A 24,971-nucleotide genomic window follows, 5' to 3' on the forward strand; every position below is an offset into this window, starting at 1 on the left:
ACATCCTTCCCCAGCTTCACGTGCAAGTACGTATTTCCCACTGGTGTGGGTAAGTAGCAACAAATAAATCGTACTAAAGACGGCTAAATGGTCTCCTTCTTCATTCACAAGTTTGATGCGCGTTCAAACTACAAATAAACACATCGCGAGGCTTTGGTTTGCATTTACTTTTCCAATGCGATCTAGACAAGACGCAAACACACGGACGCACCGACGAACGGTATCTGGTTTTCCGTTAGCGAAAGGATGGAGAGATGGAGCATTATTGGGTGGATACCAACACAAATCACCCAGCACGACGACGCGTGGTTGTTCTAGAGCACATCAGCACGCACACACGTGTTTGATTCAAAAATAGCGAATAATAAACCCCCTGCAAATGCACATTAAGACGAACGAAATACGGCGCAAATTGTACGATCGTGGTTCGCATTGAACGACCGATTGATTGCGGGGAGTTTCGGAAGATAATCAAGCATTGGATAGTACTTCAATATTGGGCAAACCTCTCCCTTTGTGGTCGGTCTTGCTAATAGAACAGAAAAATCAGACCAATCCATAAAGGTCATTGAGTAAAAGCATTGGTTTGCCGAAAAATTGGTTCACGGTTCTTTCGGAAGGTTATGACGTACAAAATGGACGCAAGACGACTCGTGTACTGGGGGTTGACCAAAATCAATGTAAAAATAGATATCATTCGGGCATAATTTTTCCCTAAAAAGCAGATATTTTCAATACATTTTCAATGCTCTTTCAAAGCAGACACACAGTATTGTATCGTTTGCTGCATTAGTGTGCAGCAGAAATCCATTAGTGAAGCACGCTCGCCTGGCTCGGGCATATAATAGCGCCAAAAAGCGAAGATAAAGCCAAGACGATTCATAACCGGTCTAGTTTGGAGTATGGCGTATGGTACTGCCCTGTTCTGACCACTTTCTACAGGTTATCTGGCAAAGATCAAATTTTATAAGACCCACCCCGTAAAAGGGCACAAAACCTTATGGGCTGCTACTGTGTGGCTGTCTGCTCAGATAGTGGAAAGCAGCGTACAAGCTTAGAATTACACGACCGGTTCTACCATTTATTCTGGCGCAGATCTAGGACAGTTGCAGCCCTTGCCAGATGGGAGTCGAAGAGATGTAGATAACCATTAAAATACAAGCCTTCGCGTTCTAGCAACGCTGGCCAGCGGGAAAAATGTTAACCCGTAACAGACGATGATCCAGCGTACCGAGTTTGCGCCAAGTTTGATTAATCGAACATATTCAATTGTATCTTGCAATCGAACGGCAAAACACAGCAGCACACAGAAGAACGGAAAAAATCGTCGAAACAGCCGCAAAGGTTCGCTTTGGAGTCCGGTCGAAGCAAACAGATGCGATTACGTTCGTGTGCGGTCCTAGTTTTCTTCGCAGGATGGGTTTTCAAAAATTCATCTCCCACGCCATATGTAATTTGCCGACCGAATAACCCGAAGTCAATGTAAACGATGCATGAAGCGAAAGAAAAACGAAAATTGGATCAAATGTGTCTTGTGGTCGCTGTTCTCTCCTGTCTCGGTGGTGTCTGGAAGGGGAAAGCGGTTGGTTGGGGTGTGGTGATGCAAAGGCGCCACATGGTGTGTCGATCAATCTTTTACTTTTTCCCGCACCGGTGTGTGAACCGGCGCGCGGGACGGACCATGTCGCATGGAACCATTTTTGCATAGGTTGGCCGAAAAAAACTTTGTGGTTTGGGGGAAGAAGAAACAGTACCAAAGCTATTAGGAAAATGGTAAACGATGGTGTGTAAGGTGTGTTTTTTTTCACGCAACAGTTAACTTACAACGAGTTTTCCATCGGAATGGAAATTTATCAAGAGTGTCGCTAGTGTTGGGATGATATTGTAGGACTGAACCGTTCATCAATCAAGCGTTATGGGAAAAGAGTGTAGTGAGTGTGATAACGATTCAAAGGAATAATGGAGTCAATATCTCAAGTGTTTTGCATTAAATTAATCGTTAATATCACAAAACGGCACTGGACCGTCATAATCAATTGTAAAGTAAAAATAATTATAATCGTTAATATGATAATTCTCTCGAAGTCTGGAGTGATGCCGCTTCTGCTTCGTTTTGAACTACTCTCGCGTCGCCTTCAACAGTATTAAATCTATTGATAATCGAGAACTTTCAAACACTGCATGAGATTAGTTCTAAATGTGTCAGCTTACCAGGGTCCTGCAGTTCCCGATTTAAAGTAGACACACCTCGTTGAGAGATCAAACTAAGTCTATCCCCGATAGTCTTGGCAGGACGGCAATTCTCTGCATTATTGTGGAAAAATATAGCCATTGGAACAGCAACCATTTTTATACTGACGGATCCTCATCAGAGCAGGACTTGGTTTTGGCGTATATAACGTTGTATCCGAAGCGTAAATCTTTTACCTCTTATTAGTTATAAGCGCTTGTCATCCAGACGAATATTTTATATTCTCCGACAGTTTAAGCACTGTCGAAACATTAAAATCTGTGAAGGCTATTAAGAGCCCTAACTACTTCGTAAAATAAATATTAAAGGTCTTAAGCTCATTGTTTGAGAAATCATTCCGGATATATCTTGTTTGACTGCCTGCACATTGTGGTATCTTCGGCAATGAAAAGGCAGACCAATTGGCCAAAAAGGGTGCTTCGGAAGGGTCCTTTTTCGACAGGCTAAGCGGGCCTATCCTACCTCATGAGTACTTGCGTGCCCCACAGTCTCTCTGCATGGCTCGGTGGCAGAGTTTGTGGGACACCGATATTTGCTCGGGAGGTTTCTATATTCGATCACTTCCCAAGTGTCCTTGAAGCCTTGGTTCCACGGCATCTCAGGTAATCGTGTGTTCATTCGAATGATGTCTAGGCTTGGGTCTAATCATTTTGCTTTTTGGCGTGCATCTCCAGCGTATAGGACAGATCGACTCCAAAGTATGTGGCTGCGGTCTCGGATACCATGACTTAGATCATCTTCTTAGGTCCTGTGTAGAATACGAGGCTGCTCGACCCGCCTTGTTAGACGCAGTTCGGGGGAAAGTTGAAAAAAAAAATGCCGATTCGGGACCTGCCTGAGAACTATCTTCCTTTTTTGCCGTGCTAACGAATTATTAGTGTGATCCTGTCCCCTTCGAAATGGAAAACGATCAAGATCCCCGCTACCATCAGGACTACGTGCATGGAAACCCCCACATACACTCCGAGATGAGGTGCCCTCACACGATAAGACCCTCGCTATGAACACGACTTTGGATTTGGATGACAGAATATACGCAACGGAACCACCGAGCACACCCGGGATATGGCGCCTATGAAAGGAGTATCTTACTTGTAAGTTTATTGTAAGTAATATGGCCTGGCCGTCCTTTATGAATAAAAAAAAAAGAGATAATTCTGAAGTAAGGATGGTAAAATTAATTATTCATTGTATGGAAGCGACGATACACTTTCTTAAACAATAACAGAAACAAAGGAAGAACCAAGCAATCAAACGCAATACAAAACAGAATCCAAAAGAAATGAAAACAAAAGTAATTTTAATAATAGAAAACAATTATCCAGCAGAAAGAAACTTCAAAAGCAAAATAAAAAAGACGAAAAAAATTTAAACTATTTCAAGAGGGAAAAGACTCTCGCTTTCATGATTGAAAAAGCAGGTAAAACACACAAAACATTGCACAGAAATTTGTAGCTTTTAATGAAATCATTTTTACGGTGCTTTGCTACGAACAATTTGCCTAATTTGACAACCATCATTAAACCTTCTCTAGTGGATGAAAAAGAAAAGAAGGCTTTACAGCAGTGCTTTGTTTCAACAGCTGCTAAAAAGAAACAGTAAGTAAGCAAATAGGAAGAAGATGAAACACCAAAAGAAGCAAAAGGCAGTTGCAAACCTTAACGCATGAAATTAGTTTCAACTGCGCTGTGCTACTGAAGGTACGTTACACGTAACCTAAGACAAAAACGGAGTGCAAAAGAAAAGCTTTTCATTTTTCATAATTTTTCATGAAGGCATGGGCTGACTCTCTTGGTTTAAATTGGGTAAGGTAAAGGTAAACAAAAGTACGATATGAATATTCTCTCGCATGGCGGGTCGAATCGATCAACCACCCTCAAAAAACAAGGCAAGCAAAAACCCACAAGCACAGCGCGCAGACCGATTTGGATAGGCCGGAAAATGGGTTTTGGATTTTTTTCATTCATAATAAGCAGGACGAGCTACTTGCTAGAAGCACAGTGATATAAGAAAAGAAGGAAGCAAAAGCTGCTGCACGCAGAAGAAGAAGCAAAAACATGGATCAAACAAGCAGTAGTTGACGGTGGGCCTCGCACGGTCACTACTTCACATTATGCTACACAGCCCGCCGGCATCGTCTGCTGCGACGTTGCATAAGCGCGAAAGAAAGCGTGCCCACTTTGCTGCAAGAGTTTATGGATTTTCGTTGCCGTTTGGGGTGGATTAATATTGTTTTTTTTTTTTGCTAGCATTTTCGGCACTGTTGTAATGATACGTAGGTTACATACACTCGCACACACGACCAAAGCTATGCGCCTTTATGGTGCATCGTCCCCAACTGCAGGGCTGGTCTGCATTTCTCCGCATCGTTTGATCGTTTTCTTTTTGCCGTGTTGAGTTTTTCGTCCGGAGGCCGGATACATACCCGTCCGGAGTTCGGAATGTCTGGCGCGAGGCGTACACAAAAACCTTACGAAGAGAGGACGACACACAACATTGTCACGCAACCATGTGCAGAGCGCGCGCGCGTTTATTTGTTTATGTCTGCAGGGTGACCTGCCCGTGTCCACATCAAGTCACTTGGACACAGTCGTCTAATGTTTATGTTTATGCCACGACGGTTTTTTTTTTGAGTTTCTTCGTCTCTTGGTGTGTTGTTGCGACGCACAGAAACTTCCCTGCGGGGCTATTGACTTTTTGGCGGTCTCTTTTTGGTTTCGGACTGTCCGCGACCTTGTGCGTTCGTGCTTGGTTGGATCGGCACCTGGCGCCATGCCGATGCAGGCAGGGAGGTGTATCCGTATACGGTGGTATGGAACTGATGTTCCGAAGTAGCGCACACACATCAAACAAACAAAAAAAAGGCGGATTTTTTTCAAATATTCAAAAAAAAAAAAGAAATAAAACCATTGATCCGTGGCACTGCTATTGCTGTGGTAGGGAAATCGATTTCAATTCCACCGCAATGTTTTCCAGCTCGAATTATGCGGTATCTGATCTGTTAGAAAATCGTTGAAGTTCAACGGTTTGGTTGTCAAATTTTGAAGTTATTTCCTGATTTCTAGCATGTTTGTGTTGTGTGCAAGAGCAAAGGTTATCGCAGGTTCTTCTGTCGACTGTACATCTAATGCGACATTGCCGCAAATGAATAAAATAAATCGTAATAATAAATAAAAATTGGAGCCGTCAAGCCCAATTTCTAACACCTAATCCAGGACTTGGCAAATACTAATAAGAAATGTATGTATGGTTTGTAGTTATCCTTATAGTTGTAGCAGACCACAAAAAAATGACGTTCCTAAAAACTGCCAATTTTTGTCTCTAAATTAATCGAAAACTTTCCATCGACCGAAAAACATTAAGGACCATTTTAGCCAAGTATATAAAGGGTGCCTCCAAACGCACCAGCATGATTTCCAAATGACGTTTCTAGTAAACGGATGATGTAAAATAGCTGATTCTTGATATGTTTGATTATTTACATTCAAAGCTACTAGTTGAGCTAGTATCGGAACCGTACGAACTGCCATCCGGCAGTTTCGGGAGGAGTTTAGCTTCGAGGATGCGCCGAAAAGTGGCCGAAATCCTGGTCCCGTCGATCAACAGTTGGACCAGGAAATAACAAAAGCGTTCAAGCAAAGAAAGGAAGGTTCCATTCGCAATGTGGCTCAAAAATTGGGTACTTGGGAAGCTGTGCGACAAGCTGCTGTGTTGCCAATGCATCGTGATGGACGATGAGTCGTTCGTAAATTTTGACTACAAAACTCTTCCGCGCAGTCAATACTACACCGTGACTGAAAGCCAGGATGTTGAAGAAGCCGACAAATCTATACTTCTCGAAAAAATGGGAAAAAAAGGCGATGGTGTGGCAAGCCATTTGCGGTTTGTGACAATGGAGACGTTGAGGACCGATACCTACATCCGGGAGTGTTTGAATCGACGTTTGCTGCCCATAAATACGAAAACATGCCTGAGCCAGTGTTGTTTAGGCCGGATTTGGCCTCTGTTCGCTATGGCAAAGACATGATCGCATGGCATGAAGAACATGAGGTATGTGGTACGTGCCGAAAGAAAGACCCTTTGATGCTCTGTAACTTTTAATCTTTCCAGCACCACTTCTTCTTTTTCTCACTCTTTACTTAACGACCTGCTACTAAGTCACTCTGGTCATCGAATGTCTTACTGGACCACATAGATAAATAATCAATCCTCACTACGGTGGGGACGGTCCGGATGGAATTTGAACCCCGGTCCTGCCGTATGAAGACCGGCGCCGTTGTCGTCTGCACCACCGGGCTGCCCCTCATTTAAGTCATTAGAATGGGACCTGGAGACCTAGAAGTCTCCACACTGCCGAATGAGTAATCTTTTAAAAGAGATGTAGCGGGCGCCTTGATCGAAGACTCGCCAGCGACTTGGAAGAGCCTAAGTGAGATGAAGTGAAAGCGATATTGCGTTTGCCAGTAATAATGATAATTGCGGTTGGCACAGGATGGCGCAGCGTCATTAGCGGTATAAAAGAGACTTTCAGCAGAATAAAATCGTCTGATTGTAGAACTTCATGGGAAAGTAAGTAAAAATATTATCCGTTTTTCGTTACCAGAAAAATGAGATAGCTATCAAACATTTATGTACGAAGTAAGCATAAAAATACGTCACGAAAAACCTATAATCTTGTCCACATGGTTGTACAGTGATAGAGTTAATAAGGTCTAAAAACTAGATCAAGTTCAATTACCCATCTTAAACACTTGATATTTGTTTTAGACAGGCTTAAAACCCATACAAATTGTAAGTTGTCATACAGGATTGAAGATTATCACAACACAAGCATTGAAGTGTCTGATAAGAAAGTATAACGCGAATATTGACTTCAGCTAATAACTTTTAATTATTTTTCTTCAGTAATTTGAAAAGCAATTTTTCAGAGAGAGAGAAAATCCCGACCGACCGATTTACCCGACAGTTTTCTTCACCCAAAAGCTTCTATTGAATTTGATTGTTTATTGTTTTTCCTCAAAACCTTGACCTGCTTTAAACAGTGCACCTGATACAACCTCCTCAAGCTATAGAAAAGTTGGTGCAAAGTCCATCGACGGCCATGACCGAACAACCGATCTTTCAAGTGCCCTGGAGTGTTTCATCCGCACCGTTTGATTCCCGCGTAACTAACGGAGTCGAGGAAGTCTGGGCCCGGTGTGTTCTGGTGGTGGTTGTAACCGCTATACAGCATTGTAACCATAGCGGCAACATCGAAACGGTAACTAGTCGTTCAGATTGGTGGGATTTGTGCGGTTGAAGCAACATAACAATCGCTTGTACGCTTTGCGATATTCAAGTGCCGGCTTGGCAAGTGAGCGGCTTTTATATAGGGAACTTTGGAGGTACATTAATACCACTTCAAGATGAAGGGAGTTGTCGCAAATGCACAAAGTGTACAAGTTTGCGATTGTCGCACTACGTAGCACAAACACAACAAAACGTTTACAAAAATTCCATCGAAAAGAGAATTGATCCTCGAGATTTGCTTCATCTTACAAAAGCACACATCATTTACTGCATGAAATCGATAATTAAAGCAACATGTGCTGAACCATACACCTACTACCACTGCCAGTAGGGCTATCGTGCGTAATATGGTACGGGGTTTGGGTTTGTTTACAGTGATCTTGATATCCCGGAACGTCAAACATTCCGTCTGGAGTTCACGATCGCGATGATGCGGCATTCGTTTGAACTCGCTGGGAGCGTCCGAATGGATGGAAAACTATTATTGCCGGTAGGGGATCACTTCGATCGTGCGCGAGAGTATTTTTTTATTAATCAGTTTTATTGATCAAGCTTTAAAATCAACCTCGGGAAGTCAGGGAGAGAAATTAAGAAAACCGATTAAACCTAAGGAATGTTTTAATCGCTCTTTCAGAATACGCTTTCTACTGGTGGTTAGAAAACTTCCAATAATTATCTACGTCATTCGAAATAGCATGTGATGGTTATGCATTACTACTGCTTAGTAAAAGCGCGTGTGGTGGCTCAATTGCACGCAATCAATCATGATGTTACCCAGGCGTAATCAAACGTTGTTTGGTGCGGTACACGATTAGATCATGCGTGATGCAAACAGTAGTTTATTGTACGGTTTCCTGTCCGGGCTAACCGCGAGCTAGCCACCGCTCGTAACTTCTACGAATTCTTGACATCCCGTGAATTATGCAGCCCCGGCGAAAAACACGGATGCATCAAAAGCCAACCGAAATAGGTCCACTTACATCGCCACCTTCAGTACGTGGAATCGTATTACAACACACTTTCACTGTCAAAAGTGTGTCCCCTACTTCCAAAAACTACCAACGGCCCCGTTTTTAAAATTCTCTTTCTCCCTTCGCAAAAACGATCCGCCCGGGTGTAGTATCGAATGAATTGCACTTCGCAAGTTTTGCGGTTTCGCCATATCCCTCCGCCGAGGGAAAACTAGGTCCATCATTGTGCTGTGTGCGGGGAATCGGGTCGCGAAACCAAGTGATTACACAACCGTCAACCAAGGTGAAACCTTCCGACGAGAAGCGATCGACCGCAAAGCTGTTACTGCAAAGCACAAACAAGAACGCCTGGAACCGAGAGCTGTCAAAAGGGTACAGCTTTTGCAGCTTCCCGGCGTCCCATCAGTGTGGTTCTTGTGCCTTGGGGGGACTTCGTGTATCTCCCCCCTCTTGAATCGAGCCCGTTTTCGATCACTCCTGTCAGGTGTTTCACCGGAGGGACCGAGAAAGAAAAAGCACAAACAAGTGTAGCAAGAGCCGGACTTGCCGGAGTACATCCCCCGCTTGACACCGCAAATAAATTCAATTGAAAGTCAATTTATTCAAACCCAAATTGGCTGTCAACGAACGGTGACGGTGTGTTTTGCTTGTTTCAAAATTATTCCCATTTTCTTACCGATCTTGACGTTATTACCGGTTGAGGTTGGTTAAAGAATGGGACAGAAATCACGCCATCAAGAAAATGCAAAACAGAGTTCACCTTTGTGAGGTTAGTTGCGGGTTTGAAGCGGAAACCACGGGAAGCTGTTTTTCCTTTCATTTTGTAACCACAAAGAAAGTTAAGAGTCTGCAGAGAGAAAGAGAGTGCTACACGTGGGACATACTTCCGTTGACGCACGGCACAAACGAGACGGCCGTCAGCATCCGGTGTCCCAGCAGCAGTCCAGCATCGGATCCAACGGGCAGTTAGAAGTCTTCACCAAACCCGGAACGTGTATATCTTCCTCGTAGGATTTTATGTAACACTCACGACGCACGTACACAAAACACGCGCGCCTGGATGGATCCGTACACCCGTCAATGTTTGGATGGAGCTTTAAAAATCGACATCTATACATTATTTAGCATTTTCTGTACGTTCGAACCGATTGTACGGCCATCGCACCACTAATTACTGGCAAACAACACATCACCAGCAGCACCGAACGGCGGCAAATGGTTATGTTTATTGAAATTGGTTCCATTTACTTGATGCACCAACAGGCTGGCCTCTGGTGAACGTTGATAGAAATATTCAATAGCCCGTCAGACGAGGAAGATGATTGGAAGGAAAGCAGTCGATCGTCCATCGGGTATGAATAGTAACCCATTAGCAGCGATGCGGTGGTGTTTTACCACCGTTTTTATAACCCTTTTTGGAACAAATCCCAGCGACCGGATGCAAAGTCTTTGCCGGTCTTTACACACACGCCCACAAAACATCCGAACGCTTGTGTGTTTCTTCCGTGCCGAAGCGCGTCTCCCGTATAGAACAAATATCGTCATCAGTATACGAACCCCGTAAGAGCGATCGAGAAAATCGAGCCACTGGTAGAGTGGGTTGAAAATGTCGAAAACCAGATTTTTGTTTTGCCATGCGGAAAACTGAAGCATCGGTGTGTGGGTTGGAAAATTCTAATTGCACACGCCTAGTGCCGCATTTCTACGATGAGAAGTGTGATAAAAATAGTTTCTTACAAAGTTTGTGCTCATACTCTGGTTGCAAATGTGGAACAACCACAGATCTGGACCTCACGAGCTACCAGGATGCTCAGACACAGGACAGGGGACTGTTGTTGAGAGAAATAAATAAACTTCCTGTTTGGCAGAGCGCACGTCCGAGGATTGAAGCTAAACAGCCGTTGGAACTTCCACATGGGAAAGGACCTGCTGTCGAGTGGAGTCGACAATCGTCAGGAAGTTGGGTAACCTCTTGCGGGCTCTTAAAATCAATACTGATATCCATGCATGTGTAGACAGCACACTAGCAACCGTGCGTTATGAAAAGGATACGATTCCAAAGCAAAGTCTCTGCTACAGGCTTGGCCGTACGAATGTTTCTTGCTGATGTTTAAATAAATTATTCACAACCCACTCCCGGATGGCACAGAGCAAAAGGGACAGCGAGGAAAAAAAGGAAAACAAATTTACTACAGCCAATCTTTTTCACAGCCCATTCCGATCCTTCCGATCCTTCCGGAGGAAAAGTCTTGGAGTTTCTTCTATTTTTTATTCCCGAGTGTGATTAGATACGTTACAGTGTTTGAGAGTTTTTCCTTTACTTTACTTGTGGTATGTAGGTATGTTTGTGTCTTCCTACCAATGGGAACCTAACACACGACCTTTTGCCTGCACCCGACCAAGCCGCACTACATTAGCTTTGCTCAGCATCCGGATAAGCGGTTAAGGTGCTGCCGACTGAGCGTGAACTGAGCTCAAGAAAACGCGGTCGGGTTCTTCCATTTTTTTTTTTGGCTTCGTACCGTAAGGTCAACACAATGCTCTGTCAAACTGCTACGGTACAAACTTTCTCAGACACCGGAGCGAATCAGAGACCGTAATTGAAGCGAGAAGATAGAACAGAAGAAGAACTTATTCGTTTGCCTAACATTGCCGTAGAACAACCAGTTGAAAATTGTCCATAGAAGAACGTAAAAATACGAAAAAATGGAATAAAGAGAGCGAGAACCAACACGGGAAGTCATCGATGTTGGGTACTGTGGGTAGGTCCAGAATGCCCCGATAGAAACGTACAGCTTGGTTTGCTCTAAATTATTCATGTTACGATTATGGGTTCGCACCAGTTCAACCTCCCAAAGAGGAGCAAATGAAGCGTACTGTGTCGGTTGGCTTTGCTACGGTTTGGGAGACAAAGTGAGGTTAGAAACAACAACCTGGACCCTCGTTTTCGTTGGGGCTGTTCTAGAGAGTGCTGATAATTATTTTCTTATGCTGTCAAGAAGTTGATCGTTAGTTGGGAAGATATGGAACCATCAGAAACATTTGATGTAGTCTAGTTTGCGGAAATTTTGCGAGATACTTCACGAAGCTCTTGACACCACACCGGTGCGAACCATAACGAAAAAGAGGCCATATTCAAGTATCAGGGAGATATGTATATCTCGTTGCAGCAATTGTGCGATGCTTTGATTTAAATTCTGCGCCAAGGAGAGATCAAATTTGACCATCACAGCTTCATAATTAGACCCTTTCGAAGAAATGAAGAGCCTACCAGGAACCAGCAGAAGCCAAAGGGACGGTTCTGTCGGAGAGTAAAACTGCTCGGCCGTAGAATGTACATACAATCCAAATTGACGAAACAGAACAAAGAAACAACACGGCATCCCCCTTGCGGCAAAATGATCACTGCCAAATGGCAAAAAAGGAGGAAGGTTTTGGGATCATCCTCATCATCTACAGTTACGGTGCAAAAAAAGAAAAGCAGCTAAACCGAACAAAACGAGCATAATAGAAACAGATGATGATGGGATGCTCATTTCGCGATGAGCTGTGTCGACGCACACTTGAGACACGGCCAAATTCGGGCCGGTCGTTGGCGTCAACAAGAGCGGAATGCACTGGAGCAGGATTTTGAATTTTTACGCATCCGTAGAACGGGCAGCAAACGAAGAAGCAGAGATGACAGTTCTTGAACTTACGCTGTGCTGGGGAGAAAATTGATACTCGAAAGCATCAAGAGGAGGTAACGAGAGTGAAACACGCACAAGACTCGAATGGTGAAGCAACAACACGGATGCCGTGTAGATTCAAATCTTTTTGCGAAATTGAAACTTAAGATGATCGGTTGTTAAACACACCCGGCACGTTGAAGCGACTGCATCCACAGGTTTCTTTGTGCTTGCTGCAATTACACCATGATGACACTCTTGTGCTTCAGAAGCATTAACAAGATGAGGGCAACAATGGACCCTATACCCTAAATCTTATCCGTTTGGATGTTCCAAGAATTCTAAGGGTTGTTTTACAATAATTGCTCAGGTAGGCCCGCCACTGGTGCCAGTTCCCCGAGAAAGGTGAGCGATAGCTCTAATTAGAACGATAAATTATGAGTAGCGAGCGTTCACCGAGACTGAAGTGATACGGGAACAAGTTGGGTCCAAAAAACAGAAGCGCCGACGATTAATGGTACCCCGTTGGCAAGATTACAAACGAAGCAAAAACATGCTCGCTGGATAATGATGAGAAAATGGTCACATGGTAGTTGTCATGGGGGCCCAAGCGTACTTGCAGTGTAAAGCCGGCAAATTATTACTACACATCCAACCAGCTGTAAAGTGTATTAGTTCTCCAAATTAGTGTTATATAGTGTTTTGGGAAGGGCATCATAAATGGTTTCGACATAGACGAACAGTATTCGTTCGTTAGCCGTGGGAAAATCCGAACATTGTGCTGGTGGTGGCACAGTTTTCAGGGAAAACCCTCTTTTATTGGTGTAGGATTCTTCGGACTACCCGCCATCAATGACCTTATAGGTGGCAGTCGGCTGGGAAACTCCCAAAAGACAGTCTTTGTGTCCCTTTAAACGAAGTGCACCGGAAATACACACATGTTAGGGCTAAGGTTCAATATTCCTGATAACCGGGTGATGTCGCTTTACAGCAAAAATTTCCTTTTTTGACTTGCTGCAATTCCACCACACCGGAACGGGACAGAGTTTGGGATGGGTCAGAATGTTGACGTAGAATCCAGCTCCTTATAGCATGTGAGGTGTGGTGGAACTCATTCGTTGCCCCTTTACAGCAGGGAGGCACCACAAATCGCCTGAACGTGGGTTATGGTCGAAAGGAAACAGAAATGACCTGTGACACATTACTACATGCAACCTTGAAAAGCAGTACGAAAAAAAGCATTTGTGCAGGTAGTACAACAACGACTGCAAGGTGCAATCCACAGAGTGCCTGGCATTTAAAGTTTCATTAATATTTATGGTAAAAAAGGCACTGCACACTTCATATCTCTCGGAATTTTACCGTTTTTTTTTATGAAGGTTGCAGCACCATCTTCTCGCGTTGGATGCTTCATCTTAACGTCCATTGTCTTTAATGATGGACTTGCTGGAAACAAGCGTAAAAAGAGTTTTGTACATCATTATGAACACAAAAATCCCTTCCCATCGGGCCGATACACAAAACTGGGACATCTTTCAACCAACAAAAAACACACACCCAAAAAGGGAAAACTCTGACGAGAGTTGCTTTCGAAGTTTTGTAAGTCGAAGGGGTGAATCAGTGAGCTGGCGCCGACGTTGATCTAATTACTTGTTGCAGGTACGGTGTTATTAAGTTTGAAGTTTGAAGGTGTCTCCCGAACTTTGCCCGAAACCCCGTTTCGCGAATCCGGCGATTCCAGGGAGCCTTCTATACCATTTGGTCCAAAAGTGCCGACGAAACTCGTTCTCTGAAGAGGGACTGTCACGCTAAAGTGACTTACTTAGGGACGTACTTCAAAAGCCTCAGCCAGACGATGAATTGAAAATGTGAACTTGCCAAAATGACAGCTTCAAGCTGAGCAAACTTTAACGCCGGAGAACTCAGTAGCAATCAATCCCTCCCGACGTTCGTTCCTTCTTCTGCTTTTCGTGCCGTCAGGCAAGTTTTAGTCGTGCTGGTGAATGAGATGTCTCTCTCGCCAAATTGCATTTCATTACCCATCATCATACCTTTGGAGGACATTGTATGGAAAAATAGACCGCCAAAAGATGTCGACGGAATATACGCAAAAAAATGACAAGCCTACAAGACAGGAAGCAAAGACTGCCGCATGAACGGGGTCACGCGAGAAGAGACACCACAAGTTGAGCTTTTATTATCAATTATCTAATATCTAATGACATAATACGATGTCCAGATTGCTGGACTCGCCTTGTCTGGCTCTGGATATTCCATTAATTTTGGTTCCCTCTACAAATAGAAGCCTTTTGAATGCAGTAGTTGCAGTCGAAAAACAACATTAATCATGTTTGTGTATTTTTTATTTGACAAGCACAAACTACATAAACATGCTAACCGAGAAAAAACTAAACCCCAAGCCCCTCGCTGGCCCATATCAAAGAGAATTCGAAAGCGAAACTAGGTTATCCAGCTGTAAGGTCGTTCCGTGTCGCTGGATTTGCTGGTTGGGTGAACCACGTTGCTATTCAAGCAAGCGAACACGAGACCAAAACAACTGCAAGACGATAGATAGTCCACCGAAAAGTTGACCATATCCTACCACCGGCTAACAGTGTCGTTGCCAGTTGCTGGACGGCTGATACTTTTAAGGGCTACTGGGCTGCGATAAGGGCTGCGCATATCGAATGCTTCCGATCCTTTCAAAAACCAACATACGCTTCTGATAGTTACTGAGGTACTGATGCGAGAGCCTAACAAACAAATGTGTGTCATTTAAAGTGAAGAATGGTACAGGGCGATCGATAACTGATTCACCAGTGACACAACACAACAAACACTGCTTATCGAGTACTGTAAACATGCGTCAAATTCTGGAAGGAACTAACGAATCGGTAACAAGAATTCCCCAAAACATTCTACTTCCACATGATGTCCAGCGTGAGCGATAACATCACTACTTAGCGTATGTTTACGATCAAAGCGTAGATCCAAAGCGCGTTGAGTTCAAGTGCACCGTAAAGTACGATTTTATGTCTTACTCGTTGGAGGTTTTTGGAGTTTATTGCCATCTCTGATCACCGTTCAACTCGATCTTAACGATCGTAATGTCATTTGATCGTTTCCAGATGACTGCTTGTATGGTTGGAGATAAAATATTGCAACACCATGTTCCGGGTGCATTTCGTGCGTTGTACAATGTCGATGCTAATGCGAGACAGAAAATATTTATATTTGTCGGATGTTTAGTACGAAACCGTTCCGAGAATCCTTGACAGTAGTGGTAGAATGATTGTGGACATAATGGGGCGCCATGATAGAGTCATCCGATTTCCCCGCACTCGTACGGTTCCCGTCATTTGACACCTTTCCACTAGGGAGGCCCTCTTGCCGGATGTTTTCCTTACCAGAAGAATGGAACGAGAGCGGGAAACGGCGCATCATAGAAAGATCAAAATCAAGGGCACACCACACATTAGAGCCGCAAGGTTTGAAGGGCGCAAAGATCCCGTTGACTGATGCATTCCTTGACTCTTCTAGTTACAAGACTCGCGCGGAAACATGATGGTTTGTATGTGCGGTGGAAAAGGTTATTTAAAAATGGCTTGTTGAAAGATATGCTCCAGCATCGTAACATGTTTCCTTCATTCATTCTAAACCGAAAGCGAACATAACACTTCACTTATGCTACACGGAAAGGCAGCCACGGAGAGACCGCCGTATCCATCTCTGTCTGGAGAGAATTCTCTACAGTAAAATTCCTTCTATTTTTCATTAGAAAACATTCCAACAAATGTGCTTTTCGGTGTATTTTTCTTTACTTGGCTTAATTCCCTTCCACGTCAAACGAGGTGTCTTCGCTCGGTAAAATAGATGTTTTAAGTTCTACCGGCAGTATCGTCTTCACCGCGCTCGTCACCGTCGTCTGTGTTGTGGGGACAGGAAACGGCCATTTCTCTGCTTTCCCTCTCGGCCAGCTGTCGTCACACGGTGGAAGCATATTGGCGGGGTGTTGTTTTTGTTTGTCTTGGCTGTAAACACACACGTGCATTCTCGGATCGCCCAGACCGAGTGTGTGAACATGTCCCGGAGCATTAGTTTTTCACCCACAAGGAAGGGTGATCTCCTTCCTGCTTCGGATGCATCCTACACCGCAGCCATGCTACTACAAATGGTGGTTTGGTGGAACAAACACCACCAACACAATGGGCTTGGGAATGGACAAAAAACAACGTCATCCGTCACAGTGCGCGGTGTTGGGTTTTGAGTTGCAGTTGGAATGATTGTGTGATTATTTGTGTGCTTTTTTTTATCCTGCAATATCATTAGATTACAAGCATTTGGGTGGAGATGATTCGTAGGTTTTCCCTAGTATTAAAGAAAACGTGGGAATGACTTTTATTGCTTTATGAAACCCTAAATACAATTTGGGTGTGTTCCAAATCTCCCATTACATGATTTTATTTATTTTGAAATACAATCTCCCCAGGGTTATGGATTGTGGAAATGCTTCTACTATCCCCTATCGGTTTGCACAGCATTATTAGAACGATCCTAAAGTAATAAACTAATGAAAAGCAGCATTCCTCCCCGGCCCAATGAACATCACAAAATCAGCATTGTAGCAACTGCTTTTAATTGCCCCAAAAGATCCAAAGTCGACCCCACATTTGCCTCTACGGTGTGCTGCTGCTGCTGCTGCTTAAAGATTCATGTCTCGTTTGTACAATAAATGATGAAGCACGAAACAATAATCTCTTTTCATTCCGTGAGGGAGATTCCGAGAGATAAACCGTGCATGAGGAAAATGTGTGGGATTTCTCGGATTATTCCACATCCGATGCACAACTAGCTCACACATTTCTGACTCTAGTGGTTCTCTACCATTGGCTTGTCTGGTTCTCGAGGCTTACAGTACCGCTACCACACAAAATGGAGCCTCCACATATGACCAGCGAGACAAAAATGATGAATATTTAAACAGATACACCAACATCGTTCGTACGATTCCTCCCGGTAGTTTGCTCCAAGAAGTCAAGGTGGTGGAACTCCAATTGTTTCGATAGTTTTTCTCACGTGCTTGTTGTAACTTCTACCCGCAGCAGTGCTGGGCGACCCAGAAACAAAGCCTCTACATCGAAATGAGATCGGACGTGTAATGGGTCGTGTTGGAAGTGGGTTAATTTATTAGAAAACCCGTACTTGCCCCGGAGGCACAATATGGAGAAGGTGTCCACAGTGTGCAAGAACTTTTCCAGTCGCCCGTTGATACGAGAATGGTGCACCCTGTGTCCCCTTTTTTCACCACCCCGAGGTTCGAACAAAAGTTTAGTGTGCGGAAAACTAATGAAAAGTGAAGATGAAACTCGATCCCAGACGGATAACCGTTAGGGAGAGAAGGTGATTGCGACCGCCGGGAATGGTTTCCGCTGGTCGTGGCTGTTGTCACTTCGTAGCATTCGTAGCGTAGCGCCCTGCAGCAGAGTGTTGGCTTCAACTCGTTGTCATTCCCCGCCATTGGTAGCAACCAGGAGGAAATGGTGGGTGGTTTTAAATTTCTCTCCACTGTTTGCTGCTTCTTACGGTAGGGTAGATAGGTGCCGATCAGGGCGTTAACGACCCTCGGGAAAGTTAATCGAGATGGTGACAGCAATCGTAACGAGCGTGTCTTTGGAATTTGGTTTAACAAATAGAAAAAAAAAGCACAAAGTTCCAGTCAACTGAACGAATTGATTAGTGTAACTAATGCTTTGGATGTTATCAAACTAGACTGATTGCAAGGTTTTTGACCATCGCCTTAAGCGTTAAAAATGAAAACAGAGGTAGACTAGAAGACAATAAGTCTTTTGGGTCATTTGGGATTAAACGTCTAGAATTTTCTGATGAAAAAATCTAGACAGAACTGACCATAAAATATGATTCTTTTGAATGTTTAATAACGAACACATCTGCAGTTATTTCAAAATCAAACTATTCTAATTGGTCTCGAATAATTTTGCAAGAACCGCAAGAAAAAGACGAAAACAATTAATTAAAATTCAAACAAAAAAGAGTAACCTTTACGGGTTAAAATATTCAAAAACCAAAAAAGAACATTAAAATTCATCCAGCCCAAGACGGCTTCAACCCTCAACATGAATCACAAAGCTCACCACCGACCGTGTCTCTCATGTCGTAAAGAGAACGAACCAAAACGAACCCGATGGAAAACAGTCCTCCAGCCGATAAAGATCAACCGGTTTCCTCCAGCTTTATGTGGCTTTCGATCCGATCTGTCGCACGATCGGAATGCAGGCCAAGATCGGAGTCCCTGGTGGATAATGTCACATTTCGTCTCCAGATTACGTCCCATCCACTGATGATGCATTCTACGCGTGTATGAAGGTATGCACACACTGTCGCCAACGCCGCTTATAGCCTACGCGTGGGTACAATAACAACCGAACCAACCGTGCACGTGCACTGAAAGATGGAAAGCCTTCGAATTGCCGGCAAATGGACGAAGAGAAAGATACGAAGGAAGAATTCTATGCTAAATGGGAATAAATCACGCCGTAAAAAATGTGGGTCGTTAAGTTTCAACGCTGGATGGATGTGACTGACCAGGCAAAGACGCAACATGAACCTGTGACCCCTTGCAGTCGGTGGTGGCGTATACGAAGAGAAGATTAATTTTCCCACCAGAGTGAAGTGCATTTCTCTAGGCCGTGTATCCCGGAAACATTACAGGCTGGCCAACCGTCTGGACCGACGAGGATAACCAGCGAGGCAAAAGATCCATGAACATTTACGTTCCTCTCACCTGTCCGATGGTGGACACAACGTGTGCAGGTTATGATCGTAGAAGCGGGAATGTTGTGGTCCTCAGATGCATTCTGTTCGGCACATCGAGGCCCACAACGGGATGAGTCACGAATCTCGGAAATAGTTTCAACTTGGTTCGAAGAAAACTAAGGAACTAGTTTGAGCCGTTTGAGGGAGTGAGTGCGGTGAGGCTGACGTATCACAAGGCTCCATTATCTCTGACAACAACCATTCTATGGTCAGGAATTTCAAAGCTTGCTTTTTCTGTCATCCGAAAGCCCCAGTTCCGCTGCTTTACTTCTTCCTTCTGTCAGGATGATTGTAAGAAGGCGAGAAAATGATGGACAGTTTGAGATGGAAAAAGAAAAACCACATTACCCGACAGGAGGTCGTTGCCCCTACAAAAGCGTTCCGGGAAAACGATAAAAACGCCTTGCAAAATGGAAGGAAAATTATGGGACGACATCTTCACTGTAAAATAAATTTGTTCTTCGAACAACCCACTGGGTACACTGGGCTCTCTGGTGGCTGGCGTCGCCTATCGTCCATTTTTTCCAGCTTAAGGAAAAAAAAAATAGAAAATGGTGAGAAAAAGTTTCCCACCACAAATTTTTTCTGTTCTTTCCGTTCGTTCCAAAAAATATGGACAGACATATTTTGGACTATTTTGCTATTTTTTTTATGCTAGAAGATGGAGAAGAAACGACGAGTAAAAACTCCACTAAAGAGCGCGAGAGTGACAATGTGACAGCATGCATAGAACTTTGGAAAAGTAAGGATCGATGCTAATGTGTTGCTCTTCCTAGCGATTGAGGTTCTTGTTGGTTGAAAAAAAAAAAGTAAATACAGGACATCAAAACAACAGTCCTTTCTGCTGATGAAGGCTACTCACTCCAGACGGTTGCTTTTGATTGCGCATATTATTGAAATTAATGAAGTTTTTCTTTACTTCCGGATGGGTCACCCATCAGTGAGGAGGGATGCGATATGACACAATAAATGAATTTGATGCGAAAACTTTACCTTTTACGTCTTATCCGGGTCCGCATTAGGACGCATAGCAATTTGTTTCCACAATATGAAGCCAAACTTCAGAACCACTCACAGAAATAGTGGATATTTTTAAAAGACTCTTTACGGCGTAAACGGATGGCGGCAAAATTGAAGAAAAATGTGTCCTTTTTTCTCTTCACACTGATAGACGAGAAACACTAATGTGAAGCAATTTTTCGGGCCACTTCTCATGCCGATTAAGATGTGAAAATTCAATGCACAGAAGCAGCGGGAACGCTCTCATGGCGTTTAAATTCTTGGTGAATTAAATTAGCTTTACCGTGCACAATGATTCATCAGCAAATCAACCAACCACGATAACGATGATTCCCACTGAGGCTAAATGAGCGTCTATTGTTCCTAGATTTTCTAACCCGTTTCCTTAGGGCGCACCAACCGATTAGGGCACGAGCTAGCTAGACCGTGTGTAGTAATAGAATAGTTCTGCTGGTTCTCGCACGAACCGCAAAATTGTCTGCGCCGATTATCTAATGCTCGCGATAAACCGTGCCGACCGCCGACCGTCGATCGCAATACACGGTTTCCTCAGTGTGAAACGATCATGCGGCATCGTGACTCAGCCACACACACACACACTGCCGTTCCGATTTACAGAGCCAGAAGATCAGAAACACGGAGCTGCCCGCTGATTGCAATTGCACGCAATGCTCAAGGGGCGTTACTTTTGATTGATGCAAATTTAACTTAACATCATCGCCGTGTCTGGGCGCTTGTACGCGTGTACGCAAATGTGTCACCACTTCTTTCGGGACGACGAGAAGAAAGTACCCACAAATCAAAGTGCAACAGTGCAGGCCACCGATGGGCATTATTCACCGGGGGAGGGTTGGCTGGATTAACGCCGCAAACACAAAGAGCGTTCGGAAATGGGCACAATGCAACACGGGGTAGCATACGCTACGTAGCCGCAAATAAATCATGTCCTTTTGCCGGTGAAAGCTGACCGCCGCACGCTGGAAGGAAAGCGTAATGCGGTAGCATCGAAATCGGATACTGTTGTACATATTAAAAATCCCGATCAAAGTTCAAGTACCTTTTTTAAATCTACAATCGTCAAGCGAGCTCTTTAGGTGAAGGAGAGTAGCTGCTTTTCCTCGCTCAATCTTTATTAAGCAGCTTTTTTATCAACATTGTACTGAAAATTATCGAGCAGTTTGATCGGCACACTTTTCTCGATTAGGCACACAGATTTAATAATTAATATTTATACAGCTGCAGAATTTTTTACATGGCAACAATACAAAATCCAGCTGACTTGTCAGTGGATTAAAGAATACTCTTTCACATATAGTAAAGTGTCAGTCATTTAGAATTAGGTCACTCATCATAGCCTGTAAAACGAGAAATTTTTAACGTAGAAATATAATTTCTTCATCAAACGAAAAGTTTTTTATTGTTCTTTTATCACAAAACTCAAGAAAAATATATTTGTTTGTGTACGGATGAATTTAAGCAACTTCCTTTGGACATCTCTCATAAGCAAACCTGCCAGGGCTGAATTGGACCTTTATGAGCTTTATTGAAAAGCAAAACACACTTTTCCCGACACTGATCTTCATAAACTGTCGAGTTCAAAGATTGATTTGTTATAGAAACCATGAGTTTGCGGGCAAATTTGTCAGCAAAAACGAACTTATAATTGTTGCCTCAAATCTATTTTGAAATACGTTTCGTCATCCATAAGAACACAACCCGCGTACCTCGTTAGAGCCTGGTCTAACACATTTTTGGAGGTTTGGCAATGTAATTATGCTTTAGAACTCTGTTTGGTTGCTTTGAGGCTCGCTAAAGGGCGCTAGTCTGCACCCAATCCGACTGTTCTGACGGTACTTATGCTGTACCGTATTTTGTTTTGCAAAATCCCCATCCGAAAGTCCAAGGTTAGCCTGTAAAGCTCTGAATATCTTCCAGTTCTCAGCTCAGCTAACATTGTTCCTGTACGACGATTTTGTTCAACCATTTTAGCCACGTTTTGACGTTTCCGAATCCCTTTCAAAACATATTCAAAAGTAAAAGACGCAATTTGAAGAAATTTTCCTATTTTTCTCCCAGACCAAGTGGAATTTTCGAAGCGGGTGTGCGCAATTAATTGTCTACATTGCAGCTCCATCTATAATAATAACTGAAGAGTGCTCCAATACCTACCTATAGGTATTGGAGCTGCCGGCCATCGAAATATGGCTTACTAGACTACCGCGATACCACGTAGTTGGTTAGTCAGTCCTCACTACGGAGGGACGGTCCGGATGGGATTTGAACCCCGGTGCTGGCGTTTGAAGACCAGCGCCGCTGTCGTCTACACCACCGGGCCTCTGGGGACTCTACTGTACATAAGATAGAGTTACCAAATGCTAAATGTACATTACTGTAGAAGACTTACCGTAAATTGATGTGACATTCGAAAATTTTTTGATTCGCTAAAACTGGAGATGCTATATATTTTTATTACAAAATTGGCAATCAGACACTTGAACGCAGCTATTGTGTTCGTAGCTTAGCCGGATTAGTTTTAGACCTCAGTGATCTCTAGAGCAAACCAAATGTTAGGTCTAATACAACGTTTAGCAAGAGAATTTCACGACGCTTCGAACATTAAAAATCTTCATTGCTCCCTGGTACGATCTGTGCCTTAGTATGCTAATATATTCTGGAATGTGGTAATCCAAAGAAACCTAACTCCCTTGAAGGGACGGCGACACACGTCCATCGTATGAAGCAATGTGCTTGTTGTTAGGTCGACTCCAGATCGACGACTCCGTTTATGCTCCTAAGTTCGCTTCAATTTTTGGCACCGACAAGAACCCTCAGACCACGACAGTTATTACTTGTTTTGCGTTATCGCACTAATTTCGGTCAAAGTGATCCCTTAAATGCGATCCCATTATATGTAATGTAAAAAAAAAAAATTAGACAATAAAAATTATAGTATATTTTTAACCTGCAACAGTCAAAACCGTTAGAATCCCTACTAAATGTAAACGTATTACGGGTTCCAAGGACATCTCGTTCCTTACCGCAGGAGTTCTAAAACTATGTATGATGTAAGTTTGGTGGAACAAAACCTGGTATTTTGCTGGAAAGATCTTTTGTTCTTCTCGGAACATGTATCATGAGGATCGGCGCCGGACACCAAAAACCGGGACATCAACACGGCGGCGCAGTGTGCATTAAACACGGCGAAGGATGCTCGCAAGCAGGTTAAAACCTGCAACGGAGATTTTGAGACTGCTGTACAACGGAAGGATCATACCAGGCGGTCAGATTTCTTACTGCTGGACACGGTCGTCAAGCTCTGGATATCCACAGTTGCCAGTGGTATGTATGACAACAAAATTCGGCACCTTGTCCTACGGCCGCCAAATCGCAAAAATGGCTGACAAACCGGACGTTCTGCACAAGAGCAGAAGTAGTGCAAAAAATTAAGACCGTTCTTGCGTAGTCCGACCAGGGCTATGGTAGTCCGGGGCTTGCGCCAGGTTCCGGAGGCGGATGCCGGCGGTCATCGATGCCGAGGGTGGTTACTTTGTGTAATTTGTGCAGCCAACTCAATTTCAATTCGCACAGGAACTGGCAAATTTATCGTGCACACCGTGTATTCTCTGTGAGACAACGAGATTATGCACGTTCGTGGCCAAGATGACGGTTGACGGTTGAGACCGTAGATGGAGGATATCGAATGTTCTTTTGGAGAACAGAAAGAGAAAAGATGTGACTCCTTAAGGTCAACAGGGATAAGGATCAACAAGGCTAAGGTGGGATTTTTTATTCAGTATTTTACATATTTTGGTCATGTTTTAATCGAAATGAAAACCGAGGCTCTGAATCGATAAATTATTTATTCAATATTATTCTCGTTTTCGCCGGGTAAAATGCTTTTATTCTATTATCCGTCACTGTATATTCTTAGCAGCGATAGAACGTTTGGATGATGGCCAAAGTAATATGCAAACTGATTTGTACATATTTAGCATCGATTGAACAAAAATAATTCTGGTTTCATATTTATTATCTACGTTGTATTCAAGCAGCTTGGAAGGATGATTATTGATACAATATTGAATTTTGTTGCAGAAAAAGCTACTAAAACCGAAGTAACTCAAGCTTCCCAAACACATGAGCGAGATTTAAAAAATCCATAGTGAAAGAAGAATGAAGTTTTACATCGTAACCGGTCCTAAATCACTCCGTCTGCGCTGGAAACGGACAGCTCGTATTCCGGTAGTGCACAGCGCAATTTAAAGCAAATCATCTACCGAGATGCTGCAATAAACGTAGCCAGAAGGCAGACAGAACGATCTAAAGAGAATGATTCATCACTACCAAATGGATGCGAATAAAAAAAGCACAGACACAAAAGCAACTCTTTCTTCAGCTACCAATTGGTTGTTTACATGAAGGGAACATTAACGGCACATATGTGTTTATGTGTGTCCCTAGTACCAGCAACAGTACAGTGTGCGTTTAATGTGTACATCTTGAAGTGCACATATGCACGGGGGGGGGGGGGGGGGGTTGTTGCTGCCGGTGGTGATAATAATATCTCTCGCCCAGCAGGCAAAATATGTGGTTGTACCGAGGACAGGGATGGTTCGCTTAGTCTAAGTGTTATTTAGTTACACTTCGTGCGACAAAAGTCTCCAAACACTTCTTCGGCGGATGTCTGTTGTTCTAACGTTTGGACGGTTACGCTCTCTCTCCCTCTCATGAACGGGAAAATTTATGTCACGCTCACTTAAGCCCGTGCGGCTCCGGCGGATACGATAGTGTGGTGATGATGATGACGAAGAAAAGAAGGATGGATGGGAAGGAAACGCAAAAGGGCCTAGACGAGATGGAAAAGCAAAAAGGCAATACACCTCTCATGCCGGTGTAGTCGGACGCGGTACAAAAGGGGGGGGGACCGAACCGGATAAG

The 24,971-nt window shown here is 43.6% G+C and overlaps 4 protein-coding genes across 6 annotated transcripts in view; 3 read left to right on the plus strand and 1 right to left on the minus strand.

The window, feature by feature from the left end:
• LOC126563399 (ribonuclease kappa) overlaps positions 1 to 24,971 on the plus strand; it is a 443,719-nt gene that overhangs the window by 64,645 nt on the left and 354,103 nt on the right. Inside the window, exon 4 of one of the 3 annotated variants that reach the window (XM_050220040.1) lies at positions 18,785 to 18,794. The exons of 1 other annotated variant lie outside the window; for it this stretch is intronic. The gene's annotated coding sequence lies outside the window, so the exon portion shown is untranslated. Of the gene's footprint in view, positions 1 to 6,265; positions 6,277 to 18,784; positions 18,795 to 24,971 lie in introns of those variants that run through there. One more of the 3 variants, XM_050220037.1, reaches the window with a different exon arrangement.
• LOC126562237 (dolichyl-diphosphooligosaccharide--protein glycosyltransferase 48 kDa subunit) overlaps positions 1 to 24,971 on the plus strand; it is a 532,174-nt gene that overhangs the window by 37,210 nt on the left and 469,993 nt on the right. The window lies entirely within an intron of this gene.
• LOC126560846 (uncharacterized) overlaps positions 1 to 24,971 on the minus strand; it is a 181,931-nt gene that overhangs the window by 28,195 nt on the left and 128,765 nt on the right. The gene's annotated exons all lie outside the window — the stretch shown is intronic.
• The window catches only part of LOC126563559 (dentin sialophosphoprotein-like), a 490,635-nt gene that overhangs the window by 16,171 nt on the left and 449,493 nt on the right, over positions 1 to 24,971 (plus strand). The gene's annotated exons all lie outside the window — the stretch shown is intronic.

The sequence above is a fragment of the Anopheles maculipalpis genome, chromosome 3RL (assembly GCF_943734695.1).
Source record: "Anopheles maculipalpis chromosome 3RL, idAnoMacuDA_375_x, whole genome shotgun sequence".
NCBI lineage: Eukaryota > Metazoa > Arthropoda > Insecta > Diptera > Culicidae > Anopheles > Anopheles maculipalpis.